This window comes from Atheta coriaria, unplaced genomic scaffold (assembly GCF_025399875.1).
Source record: "Atheta coriaria isolate IRGN ID8LTWV9N9 unplaced genomic scaffold, Caltech_Dcor_3.1 hic_scaffold_6_pilon, whole genome shotgun sequence".
In the NCBI taxonomy this organism is placed as follows: domain Eukaryota; kingdom Metazoa; phylum Arthropoda; class Insecta; order Coleoptera; family Staphylinidae; genus Dalotia; species Dalotia coriaria.
The window spans coordinates 9,805,560-9,823,318 of record NW_027045448.1 but is presented as its reverse complement, the minus strand read 5'-3'; the positions used below and the strand labels follow the sequence as shown (position 1 = coordinate 9,823,318).

The following is a 17,759-nucleotide window of genomic DNA, read 5'->3' as shown; positions in this document are numbered from 1 at the left end:
AACCAAAGCTAGAGTAGAAAGGTGTAGGCTTTTTTTTTCTTGTATGAAGAACGTTTCAATCAAAATACGCATTCCATTGTGTCGCCGGTGTCTCTTGTGTCCTCAGCCGCTGTTCAGTTCTTTCGCAGCCGGCGAAACCCATCGGCATTTGATTATTTTCATATTCGGTGCACGTACGTGTGAGTTGTCGGCAACGCGCGACGATGATTGAAGGCTATAAATACGTCAATCTGATGGTTGCTATAATGTGTGTGTGTGTGTGGGCCTACAGTTGCTCAACCCTAGCATAAGCATGGGCCACATACGCGCACTTGTGCTTCTCGAGTGGAACACGTGAAAGCGTTTCGCTAATAATCTAAAAAGCTTCTTTCAATAACGTTTTAAAAATAAAATCATACACAAACAAAAATATCACGATGGCGTAACCGCCATCTTGGAATTCTTTTCCGGTGTCGTCAGTCTTGCATATTATTTTCGTACCACTGGATGATATTATCGAGTTAATTCATGTCACGAATTGAAGTGAAGTTAACAACTTGTAAAGTGAAGTCGTGTCGGCATGATGGTGGTTTTTTTTATTACATAAAAAAAAATATTTTTGATGTCTCCGCCCGACAAAATGAACTACGACACACTTCAAAAGTTTGAAAAAATGCGGGAAGCACATCATTCCTCGATGGTAGTTAACACGTAGCACTTACGTGCCGTCAATACTGAATCGACGACGTGTTTCTAAAAAAGGCATACAAAAAAATTTTGATGTGTTCGCAATCAATTAGGGTATGTAATCGCTTGATAGTTTTTTAAAATGCCCCTCGCCAATCAATTTAATGGCCGTACTCTTGCAATGCATAAAACATTTTTTTAATGCGTTTCTATGTTTGTTTTTTGTATTCCAACACATCTGCTGTTTTATTTTCGTAGAGGTGCTTGGAAAAATAAATATGGAGGAAATTCTTCGTGATGTCGGCACGCAGACGAGGGGAAACGTTTGTCAGCAGCTTCGGGGGTAGCCGATGGCTCCTTCAATACCCAATTATAACGAATTGACGTACGGGCATGAATCACGCAATGATAGTTATAGTGTTACAGACGGCTGAATGCAATGTCATTATAGGATGCAACAAAAAAGTTTCCTGTCTCAGAGACTACTTATATTAATACGCATCATGTTAATTTACACGTAGGTACAATCTACGAGTTGATAAAAGTATGATTTTTCGATTTACTATAAAATGCATAAATCATTTTGACACTTAAACATGTAGAACAAATTTAGCGATTACGATGCAGTGAACGGTTCTTTTTTGGACTGTTACTCCCTTAAAGCAATTCGTGCAACAACTGAGTAATGCATGTCAGACACTAACGGTGGACGTTAACATGCTCAACATTCTTGAGGCGGGCGTTTTCCGACAAGGTGCAATTAAGTGCAATGTGCCAAGTATTTGCGTAAAATCAATATTTTATGCATTTTGCCATGACAACATTGCAATCAAACACGTGATAAAAATATTTTAACTGAACAAACTATATTCTTTCTGCGAAATTAATATTCAAAGTCAAATTAAGGGCACAAACAAAACGCCGACAATGACATCACTGTGTAAATCCTCAAAGGCATTTATAACTTGTGAGTCATGTGCAAAAGGAAGAGCACGGAACGTGAAATATAATACGTGGCGTTGTGGTTACAATAATGAAGTTTCCTTACTTATAATTTGCTGAACATTCATTGAGCATGCGTGCTTCCGTTTCATATATATATTTTTTGTAATTTAATAATTGAATTAATCATGAAAAGCAAAAAGAAACAGACATTATTTATACACCTCTAGCATAAATCTGAGGCCTCCATGTTTGTTTTGGGTATCTAACTGCTTTGCATTAAAAATTGTTCTGTTTATAATGCGAGACGTTGACAAATATTTGATGAAACCAAATTTAAATTTTTAATTCTCTCAGCGTCATCACACTCTTCCATTGTGTATTTTCATGAAACACAATCTGTAGGCTTGCTGTACAGTATGTACATGTTTTATTGCCACAGTTTATAACGTTTAATTGTATTATTACTCAGTTTTATAACCAACATTAGTGTTCAGTGTGAAGAGTTGGATTTAAATTCTCTTGACATTTGTGTTGACTTTCCAGCCAACATTTTATACATTAAAATATTTAATTATTCAACGAAGAATTCAGGTGAAGTTGAAGGTGAAGTTCCAGTTCCATGTGGATGCAAAAAGGTTGTGGGATGACGGCATACAGTACAACTTGATCGCGAACATAAAAAATGCAAATGTGTATCCAGCGAATGTCTCGGCGAGCTTTGCGACGCGCGGGGGCACACGATTGCAAGAACCAGTCGCGTTTTATATGATCTTCAGCGCTAGAGGAAACAGCGAAGAAATATTTTCAACTCGCCCATATTAAAGTCAAGCAAACGTGTTGTGTTCGTTTGGTTGCTGTAATCTAGACGCATTCAAATATTAACCTAGTATTAAGATCACAAAGATCATTCTCAAGTTGGGTTGCCTATAATGGGTTTATTCTGCATAAGGTAATGCTATTTGAATATTTTGTGGGATTGTTGTGAACTGCTGATTGCAACTGCAACTACAACTGCACCGGCACTGAAATCAGCGGCTGGCTGTGCAGAGAGCAAGAGCATGCTTCGGAACAGGTTTCATTTATTCGACCACACTTGATACTCTTGTATCCGTGTACTCCTGTGTCGAGTGAGGTTATGAGTATGAGTATGTGAGCATACGGTTGGCGAAGCGGTGTAAATTGCACGTCGTGTGCTTAAAATTCACGCACGCTTATGAATTTCCAAAGGAGAGTATAAGCAAACACGATTTCGGTAGGTGCAATGAATTAATTTGTTTGTTAACACACCGTTTGATTTATTCATGGTTTTCATTCAAGAAAAAAGTTGCCTGGGCGTTTCTATTCGCCATTTTATTGACTAGACATAATAAATCGGAGAATTTCTGAAATATTCGAAGGATATAAACTGCAATCTAGTTTCTCGTTCAATCAGATTCCACTATTGGCTGAACGTTGACCTTAATGACTCTGCATGCCACTTCAAACGAGGTATTCAATCATAAAACAATGCGTAAACAAAGCGCAAAATGATATAACATGTACCTACCGTTCCATAATCGAAATAATGGTCATTCACAACCGTAAATAATTTCATTCCCGTGCTATTCCGTATTTTCTAATAAGGAATTACTCAATAACCGGGTTAAAGTTGACTTAAAGTTGATTATTACTACTTAATTCGGAGTAGAAATATTGATGAATCTCATCGTAATGACACACTTTAAAAGATTTCACTCCGCCCAGTATCATAACACATATTTGTTGATTATGATTGTGATTGGGAATCGCAAGCGTTTGCTTTTTTACGATCGGTATACTAATACTAGTACGCGCTTTCAAGTCGTTACAAATATGGTGAAAGTTGAATGTCCCTTTAATGTTGCGCAAGCCGTAATAATAACGTTTACGATAGAGACGCCGCGTCTAGCTCGGTTGAAACCACGCACAAGTCGTCATCATGGCTGCCGATGTCGCCTGCTGCTTCCTTTCCAGCCTAAGGCAGTTTCTGCAGTCCAACGAGCTCATGAAACCTTCTATGCTATTCGTGTCTAAATGAACTTGATTTCCTCGTACGCGTACATGTATTCTGTCAGCCATTATCCAAGGTTTGATCGGGAATGGCGTAATCGTTGTAGTAACCTGTGCGGTTTTGCACATTGCGGCTGTTTTTGTTTGGTCATTGTAAACATTGTACGCAGTTGGCTAGACAAATACAGAAACTTTCAACTACTGTCTATGCCGCCGACGTATGATAGGACATCGAAGTCTTACACGCTGGACATTTGTGGAATCATCTCTGTTTGTTTAATAAGATAAAAGCTTGTACTGTAGACAGACGTCTTGAAATTGAGTAAATATAAGATTCGTAGACGATGAGTTTTATTAAATGAATGAAAATAATGTTATATCAGTGATTTGATACAAGAAAGTAGGTTTTATTGATTTGTTTACAACAAATAATTAACATAAACAACTAAAAATAGGAAACAGTAATTTATTGTTATTTAATACTCGAAAATGTGTAATTAATGTTAATGTGTCGTTAAAATGTCGATAGTAACGTGACCTAAAATATATCTAATTACAATAAATTTCAAATAAAAAATAACTACAGTTAACAATAAAAATTGCCAGCTTAACAAATTTATTTAGTTTCTAACGTTTTGAAATAAACGTCTCGAGTAATTTTGTTGTTGATGTGCTGCTCTGGCACTCCGAATAATTCCTATTTGTTTACAACACATTTGAAAGTTCAAAAAGTCAAATTGACCGTAATCACGCAACCAACATGTGAGATGTGCGCGCTCGCCCGGCCGATAAACGCATATTAAACTGATTACCGACCGGCGAGCCTTTCTTCGCATCGCTGTTTATATCCCGGCGTCAATTCAGGCGGACGCGCGCCGCCGTCAGATCGGCAGAAGAATGGCATCCATTGTTATTTTTCCGGAATGACCAGCGAAGCGTTTATGTGATTCATGCGCGCCGACCGCGCACAGTGTTGTCAAACGAGTGGCGCATGCTGTACATAAACGAATGTTTGCCTTCTTTTGATTTATACTAATTAATTTTTATTGCTGCGCCGACGAGTCGACGATTATGATTATTAGAATGGGCAGTGCTTTTACATTGTCTTAATGTCAACGATGAGATGAGTGCCAGCGAAGAATAAAGTGGGTGAAGTAGCTGAGAATTACACTGTGGGATGTAGAGGGAGATGGGCAGTCAGAGGAGATAGCAATGATCATTATGTGCGCTTGTGATTAATACTTAATCGTTTTGGTTCACTAGCTGCCAGCTATTTCAATCTAACATCTTTTAAGCATTCAGTCGATGCCGCCGACGCTGTTCTCATCTTTTGAGGTGTTTTTTGTTCGTAACTTGGTTAAAAGCGACTTATTTTAAGTAGGATTTAGTTGAGAGCCGGTAGGAAGAGATAATGTTATATTAAACCCTCTTATACCTAAGACCGGTAACACTAAATATGTGAAATTTGAATTTTATGGTTATCAGTTAAGTTTCTTATTGTATTGTAAAGATAAGTGCAAGATGACACGTGTAGAAGACTATATCGTTAATGGAAGGTCACAACAAACGCTAAAATAAAATTTATTGGAGAAAATATTTTGATTAAGTTGGAATATCACATTTAATAGGATTTCTCAAATAACTTTAGTAATTTTAGACGTTTGCGTGTTTTTCATGGACCACCAAAATTTATTTTTGATCGTTTGAAATATTTTTATTAAATTTTATTTTAATTTTGTTTCAGGTACGTTGGCAACTCATATCTCTTCTTGGATTATTCTATAAAACAATTTGTAAGTAAAAATAAATATTGTTTATCATGAAACCACACAGTGTATAATTATTGATAAAGACAAATTGCGAGTAATTAATAACAGAGACACTTCTTGTCATTCTAACAAACTGTCTCAATGGATTCATTGAAATTACTGAATCGATCAATATAACATTTTTAATAGCAACTGGAAAGTCTTATTCATGGACCACCCAATAATATTTATAATAATTGGTGACATAGTTCAATTTGTTCATATGTGACATAAAACTGGCACAAAAAAATTCATATGAAATTTTATCGTCGAATTTAAATGGGTAATGGGTAACCAGTGACAAAGTCGAGTATTTTTGTCGCCGAACGGAAAGTTGCCTGAAATATGCAAAGCGTGACGCAACGAGAACTCCATAATTGAGTGGGACCTCCTAATAAATATTCATAAAAATTAACACTCCAGTTGTCTAAACGCATAAAAGGTGACGTTAAGTAAACTACAGTATGTCACTGTAGTAAAACTGAATTTTATTTTATTTAACTGTGTTTATAAATAGCAATAAATTACAAGTTGTGTAATCACATATTTCGCGTATAATTCAAAACATCTCAATTGGAAGGGTTAACAATGTAATTTGTAAGTTTGCGTAGGCAATAAAACCATGATCAAAGGAGCTCAACCAACCACGTCAAGTGTAAACAATTTGATGTCTATCATAATTATTATTCAATCATATTTCGTAACAATAGCCTTCGCGTACGCGTGCTAACTCAATTTTACGTGCGTTTAAGATTCAATGTTTATAATTATAATACAATATAACGGTTGGGTGATTGCTTAAATGGTAAGTTCCTCAATTTAACACCGAATTAAATTCAAATTTAATACCGATTTGTTTCCAATTCGATTTCCGGTGGCGTTTAAACAAGATCCAAACGAAGAGAATGTATAAGTAGTTGCATTTCCTTGGTAGCACTTATTTAGATTACAGAGATAAATTTAAGTTAAGTTCTGAATTCACTAAAAACTCACTTGATATTTAGATTACACTCGAATCGGATTGGTTGCAGTCGAATTACTGGAATATTTATACAATTCCAATGCATTAACCTAGCTTACCACGTTGAGGCCACCCTAAATACTGAATCTCAAAACAAATTTAAGACTATTTATTAAATAGGGTCTCCCGCAGTCTCGTGATGACTTTCAGATGAATTTTTGTTGTTTTTTTTTCTTCTCATCTCTAACTTAAACGATGCACAATAAAATTTAAACTGCTTTGTATTCGAAACCTAAACACTCTGTGGTTGTATTATTCTTCGTTTAGTGACAAATTTAAATGGATTTGCCAGTCATGTTTCTTTTTGATCATTGTAATCGTTGTTTTGACGGTTGTGTGCGGTTGAGTCTCCTCTTAAAAAGTTTGATATTTATGATCACGGTTTTTGCGTACCCGTTGCATTTTGTCATGTGTCATAATGATTGTACAGTTATGAGGAATTAATGCCCGGCGACCCATGCCTTTGCCTTGAAGCGTTTTTTATTGTATTAAAAGCTCTCCGGGAAACCGGGATGCGATGCACTGCGTGCGTGTGCCGGCGCGCTGCGTGAGAACCGACGTGCGGCGTTTGAGGTATTTTATAACGCTTTGAAAACAAATATACGTTTAACACGTTCGCTCACATCTCGTTACATGCATCGCCAACGCTGCATAATGCGCAAGCATGTTTTACTAAAATTTACTAGCTTTTAGAATATATGGTTGCGTCAGTTGAACTTGGTCCGAGAAATAAAGCAGTTTTATTAGAAATTAATTGATTACTTGAAAACTAATCAGCGAATTGTTTTTAAAAGTATTGTGATGAGATTATATTAAATTCTGCTTCTTTGCATGTAAATAATTAATCGATAGCACGTTTTTTTAAAGAATTATAGACCAATTTATGTCAATTTAATTTTTTTAGCAAAATTTTTACAAAATGCTATTTTAATAGTATATAATTTATTCTGTGATAGTCCGACCAACAAAATAATCATGCAGTATATGTACAATTCAATGCAGAATCTATTTCTAAAGGAATCACACCCATAACGCAAATAGTTTTCGAGATATTCATCAAAAACTATAAATTTTACTGCAATACATGAATTTTATGAAGAAACGTAGAGTAATCTATTCCATATGAATAAAATCTATCTTGATTTATGAACCTGCTTAAATTGACCTTATTTATTCGAATAAATAAATCTTCCTAGACCTCTTCTAGTATAGTTATGTGTGATGGTCGTTATCGATTAATACCTACTCGGAATAAATTCCTCCTAGTCTCCCTCTAGAAACAATTTAATACTTAAACCCATCTAAAACCTAATCTAGGGCATGGGTGACAAAGGAGCTGTTTGTCTCTTCCCTGCTCATCTCCTCTTATCACAAAGCTATAACATGATCGCCACATACCTCCCTGAGTGTGCTTCTGAGTGCACTCCTTCCTCCTACATCCACGAAGACATCGCCATCAGCATTGATTTGTGAGTCATTGTACGCCCTTCGTCATACCATGCATTATTCATCGACCATTAGACATTCTGTAGTGTCATAGTTGCGGGTTTTCGAGTTCAAAGGTGTTGGACTTTTATTTCACGAGTAATCAGTGTTTTACATTGTCTATTGTGCCACTTACAAGAATAATAAACAAGATTCTTCTTCTTAGAAATAATGCTGATGATATAGTAACACCCAAATTGTCGGTTTCATTTTTCTGATAATAAACAACACCTTGTTGCCAGAAATTATAGAGTATGAACGCCATTACTGCCCTATACATTAATCTAAGTCGGAGATATCTGATGAGATTACCGTAACACATGTGGTTAATGCGTGAACAGATTTTTTAAACCCAACACAAAAGGGTGGGATACATTTGATCAACATGCATCGCCCCGCTCATCTGGTATTCCAGGGCACACGCAGCGTAAATCCAAGATTACTTGCCAAGAGTCGAGATTTCGTTCAGATTCTTCGAAAATGAGCATCAGTCATCTGATCCCGCACGTACCGGTTATTAATGAACGTCATATTTTACAAATATTCTTGCGCAACATTACATACTCGCAGTACTCGTGTAAATAATACCGTACTAAGTATATTTTTCGTTTTGGTAGCTTGTGTTAATTTATAGCGTGACTTCCACGTTGTTAACGAATGGCTAACGACGATTCTCGACATTAACTTCACGTTAAAAGTGCTTCGTGTAATTAAAATCGTGACAACAAAAGAGATGATAATTTCTCTTCCTACCTCTTACCTCTTCTTGGAATGATGCTTGAATATATCGAGGAGAGGAATATCTCTCCAGCATCGTTATAATCAATCATATAAGCAAGTTCTGTAACCTGATTGAAGTCGTGGCATTGACATTGAAAACCGAAACAATGTCGAAACGCTCCCCGAACACACCAAACACGCTGGAACAAGTTAGAGTTGCTGGATCATTATTTATAGTCGGCGGCGACATTGTGAACCGGAAACGTGATCTATTTTTACGTGGCTACGTTTTGGGCGCAACTGGAAAGTACTTGTGATGGTGGAAAATATCCCGACGTATACAAAACGATATCATTCATATGGCGTTCTGTAGTTACTAGTTCGGGAACAGCCTCGCTTGATTGGCAGTCAGCTCGAATTGATGCAGTAAGCTGGAAAACAGCCGTCAATAAACTTCAATTAGTTTTAATTGTCTAAGCGGGCGAGAGTTATCGAATTATGACTTTATTAGTTTCTACATGAGTAGCCTTGGGCTAGTTTACATATTTACTCACAAGGGTTCAATCAAAATCAGGCAAATTGCAAATTACAATGCATACATAAGAAGTGTTTGGAAATCTTTGCACGACGTTTGGTAAATTCGTGGAATAGCTCATTTTATTACTGTACGTACAATCGAATAATGCACTTAATGCGCATCAGGAGCGCACTTTGCATTTAGATTTAAACAAGCTGCAAACAGCATTGCGACACGTGTCACTAATGTTCTAAAAATCATAGAATCATGTGAAAACGCATTTACAACATTCCTCAAGGTATCTTTTAGACAAATATAGAATTTAAATAAGTTTCGGTAAGTTATAACAATTTGCTTAATTTTTATTCCTTTGCCTAGCGGTAAAGAAATACAAAGTAGAATGACTATACAAAATATGAGCATCAAAAGAGTGATTTCGATTATTTAGAATCGATGATACAGCATAAATTATTACAAAAGAGGCCGCTGTCAATAAAATATTTTTTATTTCATGCTAATTACATTTCAAAGTCGTGCCATGTCCAAACAATAACTATCCATCAAATTTTGATATTAAAATGTTAAATAGTTCATTACACTCCATTTATATACCTTGATGATATCATTAAAACGTGTAATTTGTAATTACACGGCGTTAAATGAGACTAACTTTAAAAATCAACCCCCTACAACGCAGGAAAAGGAAATAGCATGAAAACTTTCATTGCACTAAAAGCAAATACGACGTGTACCACCCTTGAATTAAGGTTATTGACTCGAAATGCTTCGAATTTATAACAAACTTGTGAGTTGGCGTCCGGGTGTTGCGGGCGCCCTTTCGTTTTAACTAACTAAAACACACCCTCGACACCCGTCGCTCGCCTGCTGCCTGCTAGTTCTCTATCTATGCACTAGTGAGCGGCTCGCCCAAAAGCACGCCGATGTATAGAAGGACCACAAGGCGCGCAAACAATTCGGTATAATTGTCCAGCCGGAACGGCGGTGTAGGCAGCTGATTGCTACTGACCGACCAGTGACCATAGTGCGACTGTTAATTTGGCACATCAGCTTACCATAAACATATGTCACCTTCTGCATGTAGCTACGGTAGTTAGGTAGATGAATCTACTAACAATTACCTGCAAATTTAGAGGTGCTAGAAGGTATTGGAAAGCGTGCTGCAGCTTGCCCGGAATGCAACTGACAAAAGGTAGTAGTTACTTGAAATGTGATCGGAAACGTTTAGATTTGGAAAATATTTTTGTTCGTTCAGGTAGGTAGGTAGGTTGTGCCAATCAGGCATACCAATACTACCTACCAGCTTGTTTAAGGGATGAAATATATGTTCCATGTACCAATTCAGGTAAATTTCAAGGAATTCACTTTTTGAGTTTAGTTTTGTGGAATTCTTGAGTACTACTCGACTTTGGTGTGTAGTCGAGTATATTTGCAAAGCAAAAAGTAATTATACAGAGTGTATCAACTAGTTTTCCTTCAAAATATTTTTTATCTTATAAAATATTTCAATTTAAATTATACCTCCATGTTCATTCGTGTGGAAAGGGTGTACGTTTTATTTAGTCCACATTAATTATAATTATTTACCACTTTACTGGCTTGAAATTATTACGCACTTAAATTGGATGTTCGTCGTGTCGCGGAAAATAGTATCAAGGTTAAACCCAAGTGCCAGAACCAGTCTGATTCGAGTGGTTGTGGATGCTGGAAGTTGTGCACGACACGAAGAACCGATGTGCGTAAATATGTCATGTCATTTTCAATAAAATCGACAAAATGGCAAGCGCTGAACTTGCGAATTTTAAAAATAGCAAGATTCAAAACAACTGGAGGCTGAAAAGTGACAGAGTTAAATTATATGCAACGTATGAGCGTATGCGACATGTTAAAATGCTTCGAGACTTACATATCAGTTTAGTTCAAGTTGTGTCGTACAACTTTTTATTACTGTGCCTTGTGAATTTCAAGTTAACGTGTCAGATATTACATGATTTACTTGGGTCATTCCAGATTATTTTAGTTTTATTATTGTCGCGAACACGTACCATATGTGAATATTGTAAATCTTGAAAATTTAAACAAATAAATATAATATTTAAAATATTATTCACACAACCAATTGAAGAACTTCTGCTTCAACTGGTTTTATACTTCATATTTCTTTCGTATCAAAAAGGCATCGGTTTTCTTCACGTCGAAAGCAAATGCAAGATGATGAAGAAGAAAAAAGTATGAAAGCTCTAACGAGCCGGCGTATCAGCTTACGAAGGCAGTGTGTTTTGTGAGACGAGCAAATGAGAAGGAAAGGATTACACGGAACCATACAGAACGCGCCGCATATTATTCACGAATGATGAATGAAACAAGTTTTCGAGTGGAGAGTGAAAAGATCATCATGAGAAATGTATGGAAGGTTGAATCGTGAAAAGCTCAATCCAGACGCCAGACGGTACTGGTGACCTTATTAAGCGACATATTATTATGATATAAAATGTCACTTCTTTTGTCGTCGCCATCGCCAGCCTGCGCGCGCCTGTTCAAGTATCACATTTACACATTTTTGCAATTTACACTTCTTCAACACTTCAACAGGCCAATATAATGCGTGAAATTTAAATAAGATTCAAGTATAAGTGCGATTGTGGAGATTATTGTCAATTTATTTATTTGTTTACTTCATTTCACGACTGAAGTTATTTGCATTCCGTCAAGAGGCTATTAGTAAATTGATTTCTCAACCTTGCGGTACCATCTCATTGAAGATAATTACTTAATGCAAAGTAAATTCAATTATAGGTATACGCAAGTTGCTATTCTCTCTTGCTGCGAGCGTGAGTGTGGTTTATTATCATTGAGCATTAACCACAAATTAAAATTTAAAACTCATGCGCGTTTCTTTCGAATTTAAGTGATGTTGCAACGTTGCCGCGTTTACATCACTGCGGCGCAAGTCACGCAATCTTACTGAAATTACTCTCGAGGTGGAGTTGATTGATAATTATCACTTAATCTTGGACTCTGCTGAGTGTGTGAAATACAATTCGAGGAGAAGATAATTTTTTTGTTGACATTTATTACGACGTAATAATTAAACATTTAATTTTAATTTCTTGTGTTGCAAGAATTTTATAATCACATTCTTGAAGCATTACGATGATAATGTTATTGAAAGTTTATTTATATTGCATTGATACAATAAGAGCATTATTCAAAACAACTAATGAATAATTCTTTCCGCTGTATCTGCGTCCGTCCGCCTCTCGAATGAAAAATAAAAGTGCGCATAAATCAAATTCTAATCAAAGTAAAACATACCAACTAGCCGCGCACCGCAAGCACTGATTGATTATTTATGAATGCCATTCGCGCAATCAACTAATCCGATGGTGGCGTAATGCGTTCGCGTGGTCTTCCTTTAATCTCGCAAGATTTATTATTAGGCAAAAATAGTAGCGTCTCGCTTTTCAGATCGGTAAAGAGTGCGAAATTCCAACACGAGTGTTCTATTTCTGCACACAGACCTAAATGCGCGCGAAATGTTTGGTATTATTTTCTTTGTTCCCTTGTTCCTTGTTTCTTATGCATGCAGTGCACAGCGGCGCCATGTTTAGTCAGTGTGGGGGTTTGTAGTTGTAGTGTATGGCAATGCAGGCGGTTCAGGCTTGGCATATATAACTAAATAAATAGTCAGATCGCACGGAATAGATTAAAGGGTGCGGTGCGAAAAGTCGACTTTGCGGGGATTTAATGCATCGCTCAGTAAATCAACATTTTCTTCATGTGCCTCGTTGCGATTTGTGTTTGGAAATAGGCAAATGGGTTGGTTGGGTGGTGGTATGGCGGTAGCACTGTTTTAATTACTCGCACGCATGAAATCGCGATCTTTATGTCAAGTCAAGAATTGATAGCTTTCGGATATTCAGGAAGGTGTTAACCTAGTTCTGGAATAAATAGAATTATAATTAAATGTTTATGAAACTTTATATTGTTTTTAATTAAATTTTAATGTATAAATCTTTTTATTTTCTTTTTTATATATTTAATGGTTTTAGGCATGAACCAGCAGCTTTATTAACAATTTATAATCAGTTATTACCTACTCATTTTTTCTGATTAGAACATGTTTACTTCAATAGAAAATTACGTGTCTAATAATAAATCATGAAAATGTTGCAGTGTGACTTGAAGAAAAGAAATTTGCAAATTTAGAGACATTACGATGAGAAAACTATGAAATTCTATATTTTACAAACGTTCTCTACTCAAGACACAAACATCGTTAAAACTGATTTGCTCGTAAAACTGAGTTTTCTTGAAATAATGACATGTTTTGTAATAAATGCCGTCATACAACGTAACAATGACTAATCTTGCACAGCCAGTAAAACCAAAACTTTTTCGATTTTATTTTACAAATAAAAAAGCCAATTTTGGTCAGCTCCATTAACTGCTTAGCTTAAATTTGATCTCAGGGTCAACACACAAAGTTTTGTTGAATTTTTTGGTCCATCTGCTACTCGTGGTTTGTTTCTTGCAGCCGTTATGGTTTACATCGTTTCAAACTTGGCCAAAGTCACGTTCGATTGCGTTGTTGCTCTTACTACAACGTAGCTATTTGTGTCATATTGCATGATTGTTGAGTGTAATAATAGCTTGTAGTAAAAAAAGTTTAAAAATAAGTCAAAACTTTGTTTATATTTTCACTGCTCAAATAGTTTCTACAATTCGTACAACTGTTCTCAATAAATAATGTATGTAAGTTTTTATTTTATTTTGAGATTCAGTAGTTCAATGTATTCAATGCTTACAACTGAAAAAAAATCAACATTTAAATAGATTAGATAAATGGAATGCTATGCGGGTTTGATAGCAACTCAGTGTTTACCCGAAAAAAGAAAAGGTTATTGACCAAATGGCAGAAATCTAATAATACAACTACCGGAGCGTCATCTTTTCAAATCTCGAAAGATCTTTAAAGCTTTCCCGAACCGAAAACGAGGACGAAAACACGCGGTTGACTGAATCGCGTTGAAATTGATGTTGAATAGGAATAGCAAAACGTGTAATATATAAATACGAAATTTTCTGCTGTCTGCTCTAAAATTACACCAACAGCTAAAATGTAAAATGTATAACCAAGCATCCAGACGGCATACCATTTAGCATATCTCAAGTGTATTCACTATATTCAGCTTGTATTGGATTTAGTTATTTATTCACCACAAACGGCACAAATTGACAAGTCCTTAAGGAGAATCTAAGGTGCTTTGGAAATTCTAGAGGTCGTGATCTATTTGCATGTCTCATTAGCGCAAAAATACAACCGCAGATAAAAATAATTTGTTGTTTTTTATTACACGACCCTGATAACCGTTCATTGAACATCACTTCAAGGCCTACGGTTTAAGATGAAACGTTTGTAATAGATCAAAGAAACCGACCAAACTACATTACTCATGGGTACATTTAATTCGTCTTCTTTCATCATTCCAGAGTCGCCAATTTAACATCAGGCAGTTCTTTGTTGGCGCACTACTTTGATATATCAAATTAAAATGTTTCAACAACGAATTTGTGTTGTATATCTTTTACAATCTAAGTTAAATAGGCTCATTATTCTGTTAATTCCAGTAAATATAATCATTTTTTAATTTTTTCTAATTTTATGTCTTCGCTATCTTGATAAATTTTTGGTTTTATTGTAAATACATAATTGCGGAAGATGCAAAAATAATTTTTAACTGCCCTGGAGGCGAAAAATAACTTTTTATTCATATAAAATCTAGGGAAAAAGCAAATTTTTCATTAAAGGGTTAAAAATAATATTTATGCATGTAATATAAACGTACTTATTGTTCCAAAAACCATCTGCCTCTGTTTTTAACAACCGTTAAAAACAAGAGTCAAAAAGTGAGACTTTGTGGTGTTTGTAGCGCTTGGGCAAGGCGATAATTAATGATAGCGTTAATTAATCTAAATCTACGTCATCTTGAAATGCCGTCACCCAGCACGTGCGCTTCACCGTTCTCCACGCTCTGCCGCTCGCGGTAAACTCAACTTTTACATAATGCAATGGCAGACAGGCGGACGTTTTAATTCCTCAGGCCACACATGCATGCATCATTTGCATTGAAAGTTGGATTGGAAATTGTTTGTTGAAATGTTTGAAATGGCTAGATATGAAAATTAAATAGGCATACATTACATACTGCGAGTTCATATTTAGTTTTTGGCGTGACATAGAAAACAGAAAGTCCGTCCGATAGGAAAGTAGCAAATTATTTCTTTCTTAGTGCGTTAAATTGACCATGAATTGGTGAGTAGTAATAATAAGTGGTCTTGAGGGTTATTAGAGGACTTTTTATCGCTTAGAAAGTATTTTTTGAAAATTTCTAGGTATTTAATTTGACACATTTTGAATTATTTTGCAAACAACACCGGAAATAATATCGGATGACTAACCGATCTATATTGTTACTGGAAACCTTCCTGCAAATAGAAAAATACAAATGTTTTTGCAAAAATAAATTTTTACATAAATATTTTGTAATAATTAATAAGCAAATTTTAAAAATTGCATAATTTTCATCATTCACCCATCAAAAAGTTTTATTTTTCTTTTTCTGTAGGTACTTATTATATTATACAATATAGGTAATTGATTTTTGCATTTTTTACTCATCCAGTAGGTTTACGACTGTCCTTGAATTAAAATTCTAACTGCATTGCATCCATTGTCAACAATATTGTTCAACCTACTTACCTGCCCATAGCGTACAAGTATTTTTTATGAGTAATGAGCAAAAATGTAAAATTAACGATCGTGACATTATCATTCACTTTCATTCATTAATAATTTAAATATAAAGTAAATAAGAAATTATTACCCATTTCACCTTGCATATATTAATCATAACAGTTTCCAGGGTTTCATGTCTTTCCGGCTCGTTAAATTTCCAGTTTACACTTTTACATATTCATGAGAATATAGAAGACAAAGTGCAATATGATTTTCATAGGAACAAGCGGCATTCATCAATCAATCTTTTTAGATGCAATTTATAGATAATAAATTCTGCGTGCTTGCGATTAATCATCGCAGTCGGCAAATTTAATTCATACTAATGCTTACGTGCGCATTCATCACTCGTGCTGCGTCTCACTGCACGACGACGATTTATAACATTAAAATGTTATAAATTGTTCAAGGTTGTATTTAATAGGGCCCGTCAATACATAACATTTGTTTCTCCGGTTGAATCAATTGATGACATATTTACTTACGTATGCTGGTAGCAGTACAGTCTTATGATTTCTGGTTGTGTCTGGCTGACTCATGCGGTAAAAGGATGTTTGTCATTGGGATGTTGTCATCTTGAAATTTATTTGATTCAAAATTTCAGTTGGGAATTCAGTTGCGTAATTTTATTATAATTTAGAGCTGAAAGTGTCTAGTTTAATATTTGATGTAGAGTTAACTACGTAATTATCTTCGATTATTAATTGGTTCATATTAATGATTAATGGTTTGAGTCGATAAATAGGATAGACATAAAATTCAGCAGCTGGTGGGTTACGATATCTGTTTCCGAAAATAGTTATTGACGACGGCATTAATATTTGATCTCTATTTTATGTCAAGTTATTTCATCTTTTTTTTTAAATTATTGAATGCAGTAAGAGATGTTCAGTAGAATAAATTTAATTTTGATATTTAACTGTTAATAAGCTCGAAAAATTTAATAAATGTGCCTAAAATGTGATAAAATATAATTTTTATAACTTAAAAACACGTTTTCTTCACAATAAATTTATATTTAATTTTTCTCTATAAATTTTACTTTCTGAGGAAAACTTTTGACATCTGAGTACCTACTAATAAACTTATTTTTTTGTTGCAGGTGTGTATCAACAACTCCACGATGAGATCCTAAGCAAAATGATCTCAATATTCGGGTTTGTTTGATCTTTAATTGAAAATAATCGCATTTATACCCTGTATATTTAACCATACAAGAAATTTCGGATACTTATTTTATTACTAGTAGCTGTAAAAGCTCATACCTATTTTATATGCATGCGGTCCAACAATTTTGGTGAGCTATTATTAAGCCACTTTAGGCGTTCAACCGGCGAGTGCTTAATTACTATTCATATTGTATAATTTAACGAACGCACTTAAAAAACACGCATGCATCTCCACATACGCACCAAAAATTAACTAAGGGGAACACACTTTTATAGCAATAACATTACTCCAATAAACATGGTGAATGTTTATTAATTAACGCTTAATTGGAGCAATTACGTTTAGAATAATAAACCACACATGCATTCGCATAACTTAAAAATTTCTGTTTGTTATTATAAGAAATATAGATACCTATAATCCGTTTTAAGTGGCTTCAGTAAAATAAAAATAAAAATTAAACACATTACTCAATCATTGAACTGTCTCGAAAGTAGCAAGTTTTGCATAAAGATTTATTTGCACTTAGCAGTTGAAACAACCCGGAACGTGAAATTGGGTTACACCTTGAGTTTCATTTTA

At 35.1% G+C, this 17,759-nt stretch overlaps 1 protein-coding gene and 1 long non-coding RNA gene across 5 annotated transcripts in view; both read left to right on the top strand.

The window, feature by feature from the left end:
• The window catches only part of LOC135794447 (MAM domain-containing glycosylphosphatidylinositol anchor protein 2-like), a 44,311-nt gene that overhangs the window by 7,669 nt on the left and 18,883 nt on the right, over positions 1–17,759 (top strand). The gene's annotated exons all lie outside the window — the stretch shown is intronic.
• LOC135794450 (uncharacterized) lies at positions 4,955–17,425 on the top strand. Its single transcript, XR_010548896.1, has 3 exons — positions 4,955–5,037; positions 5,384–5,432; positions 17,110–17,425. It is a non-coding gene; the product is annotated as an uncharacterized lncRNA (long non-coding RNA).